The sequence below is a fragment of the Hippoglossus stenolepis genome, chromosome 15 (genome assembly GCF_022539355.2).
Source record: "Hippoglossus stenolepis isolate QCI-W04-F060 chromosome 15, HSTE1.2, whole genome shotgun sequence".
Lineage (NCBI taxonomy): Eukaryota > Metazoa > Chordata > Actinopteri > Pleuronectiformes > Pleuronectidae > Hippoglossus > Hippoglossus stenolepis.
The window spans coordinates 19,271,016-19,279,081 of record NC_061497.1 but is presented as its reverse complement, the minus strand read 5'-3'; the positions used below and the strand labels follow the sequence as shown (position 1 = coordinate 19,279,081).

The following is an 8,066-nucleotide window of genomic DNA, read 5'->3' as shown; positions in this document are numbered from 1 at the left end:
CTTTTGGAGTGTGTGAGACGGAGATCGAACCACCGACCCTCTGGTTAATGGACAACCCGCTCTACCCTCTGGGGCACAGCCGACCCAGCCGCCTCAATGGTTTTCATTTTCGTTTTGTTGGTTAGTTAGCAGGATTAAAAAGAAAATGGATTTCCATGAAACTTGGTGGAAGCATGTGATACGGGTTCCTGGAAGAACCATAAATTTCGGTGCGGATCAGATTCAGGGATTTTTTCTTTCCTCAACATGGTGAGATTGGGTGTTTTATTACATGTTCACTGTTTCCCCAGGGGTTAACACACAGTTCTTGATAGAACAATATCAGGCGTGTTTAATCATCTGATATTTATGAGTGTGTGCAATTTGGTGCAGGTATAAATAAAAACCCAGATCTTGTGAATTTAACTGTGGTTTTATGAGGCTGGGCCTTGGAGGAGGAATGCACTGTTCTGACTGCTCCTCTACTTCATTATGAGATCTGCAGTTCATATCGCGCTAAAGTTTCCATAAACTCTGCAAGGAATTAAAACCAGCACAATAATAAGTGGCAGTGTATTTCTTTTGAGTGCAAACAACGAATACAGGGTAAATGAAACAAACATGGGGAAACCACATGCCTGCAGTGAAGACCTCATAACTAACTTGACTAAATCAATCACGGCTGTTGTTTATCATGGCTCCACGGAGGACGTCTAACACCATCCTAACCCACCAAAACCAAGCACTGTCTGTTGGTTTGCACCTTTCAGCGCTCACACTCCTGTCCTATCAGTCACTCACACTCACCTCCCCGTGCATTTATTCCCAGGATTGTTCCTGCTGTTTCGGGACGATGTCCAAATCTGACATTTGCTCTGAGTCATCCTGCAGGTCTAAAGCCACTTCTCTGGAAGTGAGTAATACATACTTGCACTGGAAAACTGTGTGGACCTGAAAGTACAAGAAATATTCATACTGCCCATGTTTTAGTGACACGAGATCTCAGCAATTATTGAGAACATTAAACAATATGCTACAAAGTTCATGACAGTGTCTTGAACTTTGAAAAACAACGGTATTAGTGATATCAAAAAATGATTTCCAAACTGCAATTGTTTATGTTCAAGTGACACGGTACTCTAGTAGCAAAAGGCTTTATGACTTCTGTCCGTTTGAAGTAAAGAAGGGAGAAGTGTGTTTGGATTCACTGGACACAGACACTGGTGACATCTGCTAACGGCTCTTCAAACTGCTAACAGGTCTTCATTGTCCCAATTATGGTAAAAGAAAACGTTCACATATTACGAAACGGATTCAGCTGTGATCTCAGTGGCTATAAAACCTGACAACGACACGCTTCCCTTTACAAATATACATGTTTTTACCCCGGAGGATTGTGGAATCCCTCTGAGTCTCAGGGGGAGGTGTAAGAATGAACCTGAGCAAATGAGCAGATTGGTCTTCCTGCTCTCTGCCTCTCAGCTCTGCCTCCTGTCCGTGATGGACGAGGTCGGCTCAGACCTCACTGGGAGAAAACACTGCTGCTGCCAACAAGAGAATTCATTTCTGCACGTTTTTAGACCATCATGAGGACAGAGGCCTTTGTGCCTAAGATCATGTGTATAATTAAAGACGGCCTTTCGAAACACCTCCTCCTGCCGGTGCGTATTTCGACAGTAACGTACCAGCACCGTATCTTCTATGAGTTCTCAAACAACTTGATGCTTATTCCCGTGTCTGCCTTACTTGATAAATATTGAATGTAACCTAAGTGATAGCAAAAGTGCAGCTGTTCTGTTTTTCAAACCGCAAATATAATGTATACCAGACACATAAACACTGCAGCTACTCTCTCTGCAGCTCTTTAGCTCCTCCCCCCGTGTGAAATCATGGGATGTTTCTGCATTGGTCTAATCCTGTGTGACAGAGCAGCTCATTGTTTGCTACAATAGCTGAATCCCAAGCTCAGAGTCCAGATATGCAACAATTCCCCCAAGACCACAACTGGACCCTACGTGATGTCCCTCAGTTCATATTTTCCCACATTCGTAGACTTACAATTTACTGTACATCTCTTTTTCTTTTTTTTTTTCCACACTTTTAATCAGTTCATTTTTCTCTGTGAGGTCTTCATTAGGAAGTGAGATGACGATATCAGATAATTAGTCATTACCTCAGCCAAGGAGGTTCTGTTTTCCCCCCTTTTCCATATATTTCCTTGTTCATATGTTGGTTTGATTGTAAGCAAGATTAAACAAACACAACCATATGGATTTCCATGGAACTTGGAGGATGGAAGCAGTAAAGGTCAATGGGAATAAGTCATGTGTCTTGATGAAATTAATGAGGCACATTTAGAGGACTGATATCTATGAGAGTGTGACATTTCCTGCAGCTTGAATGAATTTAAGGGGGGGGGGGGCTAAATGTCTCAAGATTCAAGATGTACTTCTGTGTTTTTAATTACAATACGTTTTTTACAATCAACCCGCAAATGAAAACCAGCCTGCGTGGATAAATCTGCCACATTTACATGTTGGAATTAAGTATGCATGATAGATGAAAGTAGTTTTTGCCAACTCAATAAAATGTTATAATTAATTTAGTGGGGGCATTTTAAATGACCTTCATCAGTGGCTCTTTTGGTTTGCATGAGAGCTTCATGCGTTCACAAGGTGTAATGTTGTTTATCGAAATAAAATAGTTTTAAAGTTTTACAATTTAAACTTCTGCCTCTGTCTACTCAAGTGTAAATGTAGAAAACAGTCAGTAAATAAAAAAACGGAGCACATCGCCAATTTCCAACTACTGTAATTGTGCACCACTTTGAAACGTGACGTCCTCTGGAGAATTAGTTCGTCTGACTATCTGCTTTTCAACGGTTTTTGGACGACATCCTTTCACCCGGGGCCGTGGCTGATGTTGTTCTCTCCCACACAGCTGCAGGCCTCGTCTCTCTGTTAAAACAGACCGAGATGGAAAAGTCTTCTTCTTCTCACAGTTTCCAGGTCCCACGTCCCTCAAGGTGAGAGGAGCATGAAGAAGAGACGGGCCGTGGAGCGGAGGGAAGGAGATGAAAAGAGCAAGTAGGTGCAGTGTATCAACGATCATGCCGGCTGCTTGTCGACACCGTGTGAAGAATTCACTTCTCCCACTCCCATTGGACATGCATGTTTATCGGTCTCACAAACATGCACATGCTTTATATCGCTCCCACATCCCAGTGTCTCATTTATGTCACCTCCCATATAACTCTCTCCCTCCACACTGTGTGCTTGCTTGTTTCACTCAGTGCTCATGGACTGGAAAAAACCCGATCAGAGCTCATGGCCCAGCAGCTCAGTGACAGCATCTGGAAGTCCCTCTGTACGCTCTCAACAAAACAGCAAGGTTCTTATTGTAAAAGGCTTCTTTTTTTTTTTTTTAATGGTGAGGGATCCATCACATCTCAAACCAGCATCCAACAACCAGTGCTAAAAAGATGTTTCACGTGTCAGGAATTTGGAAAGTAGAAGTTTGTTTTTTCACTTTAGGTTTGTTTCTTATTACCTAACTATGATTTTTCATTTTTCATTTTTAAGGGCAGTGGTTGTGAGTCACCAGAAGCAGATGTTGGCAGGAGGAGAAATATAAAGAACCTTTTGTTAAGTTCTCGGCTCGTCCAGTAAAAAAAGACTGTCCACTAAATGGTATAATAATCGTTTCCCAAATGGAACAATGTAATTGTGGAAAGTAAAAGAATCCAGATAACACACATCATCTTTCATTGTCATCTTTAGTTGTTCAGCTGATATTTTTAAAGGATTTCATCATCAGTTTAGGGTGTTTTACTTGGATGAGTCCAGTTCATAGACTCCAAATGTGTAAGATGGCAGATGGCAGCGATGGCAGCGGATATTTTGGCTTTATATTTTTATTTATAGTGGAAGGAAGTGGAGATCTGTCATCCATCTTCATATACAGTCTATGATGAGGATCATTTAGAACATCAGAGAGACTACTACATACTACAAGAGCTTTTGTTTGAAATAATGGACACACAGTATTTGGTACACATTTAAAACATGGCTCTCAATAGAGCACATACCTCCACCAGGGCCCAACAGTCCCCTTTATTCAATCAAGCTGCACCAAATTTCACACACTCACAGATATCAGTCCTCTAAATTAACCTGTTTTCAGTGAAATGGTGAAAATGTTACGAAGAAAAACACCCAATTTTCGTTCTGTTAAAGAAAGTGATGCAGAAAATGTTCCTAATTTTTACACATGCCCATAGGAACCCAAATACACAGTTCCGCGTCCCCTGAGGTCTTGACTGTGGAGACACTCATGAAAACCAAGTTTACAATGCAATCAAAACACTGTTTACATGTAGGTGTCCCAGACAGCGAGTCATCTGGCACTGGCCACCTACCAGTGCTGCTTTTAAACTATGTAATTGATTGCAGGTCCAAATTTGGTGCAGAAGATTACTCAGAATCCTCAAATCCTGCACCGTTCTGCACTTGGCGGCAATGCATGGATTCAGTCAAGGATTTGTAACTGTTCAAAAGTCATTTTTAATCTATCAAGAGACGAGAATCTGTACCAAAAAGAAGTTCGAGCACATGGCTTTGACCTGAGAGCAGCTCTCTAACACATATCAAGGTTGTCATCAATGTGTTCATTTCTCCAGGACTTCTTCAACTCCGTTAAAGAAGTCAAACGTGCATGAGACAGGTCTTCAAGTCTCAAATTGCATTTTTCTCTGTTCTTGATGAGGATGCAAATTACAGTTAAAGAGTGACACAGAGTGAAATCATAAGAGATGAGGAGATGAAGTGGGATGCGTTGCACCAGCTTGTTGCATTCCGGACAGCCTGCCAAATATTCCCCCTCACCGGAGACAGGTCAAAATAATCATTGTAATCATCGTTATCCAACTGGATCAAACCTCACTTCTAATGTTGCATTCATAATATGCACGGTCTCAGTAACTTGGGCAGACATCTTTGACTCAGTTTATCATGCAAACCATGCAGCTAGACCATCACATGATCCAAATCCAGTTGAGAAGACTTACATTACTACATCACTGAATGGAGACACTATTCTTTGGAATACTGTCATGCATGTTGGTCCCACTTGGAGTTTCATGTCTTTTCTCCATTGTGCTTTCCCTCGTTGTGTCTACATCGTTGAGTGGTGAGGACATAAAGAATGAATTAGGATATATGGCAATCCACACCACAGCCTGAGTCTTTGGTAACATCCTGGATAGAAGCCATGTCAGGGAGGAATCGGCAAAGATGCTGGTGTCAATGTGAAACTCACTTTTTCCCACTTGTTTTAATTTGATTGCTTTATTAATATTCCATCACCCATTACAGCGATCACAACATATTACAAACAGTGATCCCTAATTTGTGTTCAATTAGTCCTCTGGGATTTGAGTCTTTGGAGAAGTATTCGTTGCTGAGGAAATCCAAACTATTTTAATTTGGTCAATACACCAGAAACAACATCACTGCAAACTCAGCAGCACATGTGTGTTCAAACTTACATTTAAACATCATCGATGGATCTTCAGGCAACGGCCAATCACATCGTCAAGAAGTCAGGAAGTTTGTGAATACGGCTGCCGTCATTCTGACCTCGACTCTCCCTGTAAAAAGGCCAGTTTCCTTTATCATCCTCCTATAGCCAGGTTATGCCTCTGTCCTCCACCATGTGAACAGAGTATCTCACTCATCAACCACTGGAAACCTGCAAAGATTCTTCTCAACTGTCCCACACAGCTCATCTAAGATTGTGGCCAACTCCAAGCTCTGCATGCTTCAAACTCCATCAAAGATTTAAAGGAAAACTTAAAAACCCGATAACTGATCGTTCAAATCAATTCTGCGATATCAGGAACATCGCTATGAGATACATGAATGTGCAGCAGCTTTATAAATTAAGGTAAAAACAGTGTCGTAGATATGACTGTCTACCAAAAAAATGTGCACGCTGCATGCACTAACAGGTATTTCAGTGTTTTGGGAAACACAAGCATTGCTCTGCCCCTGGAAACAGATTTGTTCTGCTGCATGGTGCTCAATTCATGTTGGATGAGGTAAGCTAATATTTATGGCTCTGTGTATTTTTGTCGTTGGAAGAAGGTTTCCTGCTGAAGTGTAATTTGTGAGAGGAGTTGCTGTTATTGGCATTATTGAAGCGTGTCTCAGCTCCAACTGCTGCTTTGAGCAAAACTGCAGCACCAACTAGAACTGCACTGAGTAGAAGGCAAACCTCCGCCAAGGCCGAACCGTACGGATGATTGTCGAGTCAGAGAAGAATTAACAAGAAATGCCCCATTGTTAAGGAAAGGGAAAATGAATTCCTGGATCTGCTACTTAATCCACATCTGCACCAAAATCTAGGTAACATCCCTCCATCAACTTCGGTGGAACTCAGTTTGGTAGTTTTTGCACAATCCTGCTGACAAATACCCAACAAACAATGAACAGTGAAAACATAACCTCCTTGGCAGAGGTAATGATGAAATCAAACACAAAGACACAGACAAATTTTGGTGGGTCACCGCATCAAGAGGCAGTTAAAACATTCAGAATGTTTTTACGGGCCCCCTGACCTGATGTGATGTCACTGGATCTTAGTGTTGCTCCACCTGCTAAATCCCACTTAAACCTCTGACCACGTGAAATCACGTCCTTTGTGTCGAGAAGAAAGACGTAAAAACAACTTTTTGTTTGAAATGTAACTGACCCCAAGCAAGCCCTATCATGTGGCCCTGAAAGAAAGGATATGTGTGTGTGTGTGTGTGTGTGTGTGTGTGTGTGTGTGTGTGTGTGTGTGTGTGTGTGTGTGTGTGTGTGTGTGTGTGTGTGTGTGTGGGCCCTCACACGCAGCAGGTGAGGGCCAATCCTAACCGAGCCCCACCCAGAACCTTTCCGTCCTCATAAAGGAACCACTCATTCTGCTGAGACGTTGATGTTGAAAGAAGACTTTTCAAGCCCGACTGCCTGAAGAATAAACAAAACTGCTCACTCACGCTTAAACCAATAATGGCTACAATAGATTTATATAACCTCTCAGTGAAATCCACATGCTTACATAGCATCATGCAGGTTTTCACTGACAACTTACTGAATGCCAACATTTTTATATTTGTTGCACTGAAGTCAGAGAGTGACAGTTTCTGAGTAACAGGTAGGAAGCAAAAGGCCGTTAAACGTGCATTATTACTTTAATACGTCTGTTATGTTTATATGTCTGCTCCCCAGACATTTACTACTCACATTTATTGAAACATGTGGAGATAATTTCCTGTAAAACTGCTGTAAACGTCTGTTCTATACATACAGACACAAACTGTTCTCACCTCTAGTAGAAATTAGAATATATATAAATACATACATACTGTATGGTTCTATGTAGCTGTTGTTGGACTGTTCACCTGTGGCAGTCAGCCTAATGAATCTGCTATCCTGCTCCTCCCCCTACTGTACATTTATGGGATTTCAGCCTACTGACATATACACATTATACGGCCTCTGCTATGGGCTGACGTTCAAAATTGTAACCAGTTGTTTTCATCTTCTTTTAAAATGTATCTTCAAAGTTTAATGATAATAATAATTTCCTTTTGACCTTGAGCAATAAACACAAATGGACACTTAAGTATCAACAACAACCATCAGTCACTACAGGTTCCTTCTCTATTGTTTTACTACCTATTCCTTTGTTTATTTTGTTTATGCATCATTTATTTCATTCATTACTCTCCTTCAGATCAACTATGAAGTGTAACATTGTGTTCCATAGGATCCTGTTAAACCTGACAGCCTGTCTATGTACAGTATTGATCAATACAACTTGCAGAGGTTACTGTTGTTATTTTTACACTTCAGGGTGAATTGAGATGCAGAATGTTATTCAATCATCATCTTATTTTTGCCAAAGTTGTTGCAATCCAGTTGATTTGTTTTGCATTTGATCAGATTTCTTTGATTCGGAGTCAGCCGTTCAGTTAGCCTCTTATTATTATTATATTAATCATGATTCATACTCTGACTGCCAAGTTATGATTTTCAATGAATCAC

General features: G+C 41.1%; 1 long non-coding RNA gene across 1 annotated transcript; it reads left to right on the top strand.

Moving 5' to 3' along the window:
• Positions 1 to 2,927: 2,927 nt before the first annotated feature.
• On the top strand, positions 2,928 to 3,717 carry LOC118122576. Its single transcript, XR_004698476.1, has 3 exons — positions 2,928 to 3,065; positions 3,272 to 3,369; positions 3,561 to 3,717. It is a non-coding gene; the product is annotated as an uncharacterized LOC118122576 (long non-coding RNA).
• Positions 3,718 to 8,066: the final 4,349 nt, after the last annotated feature.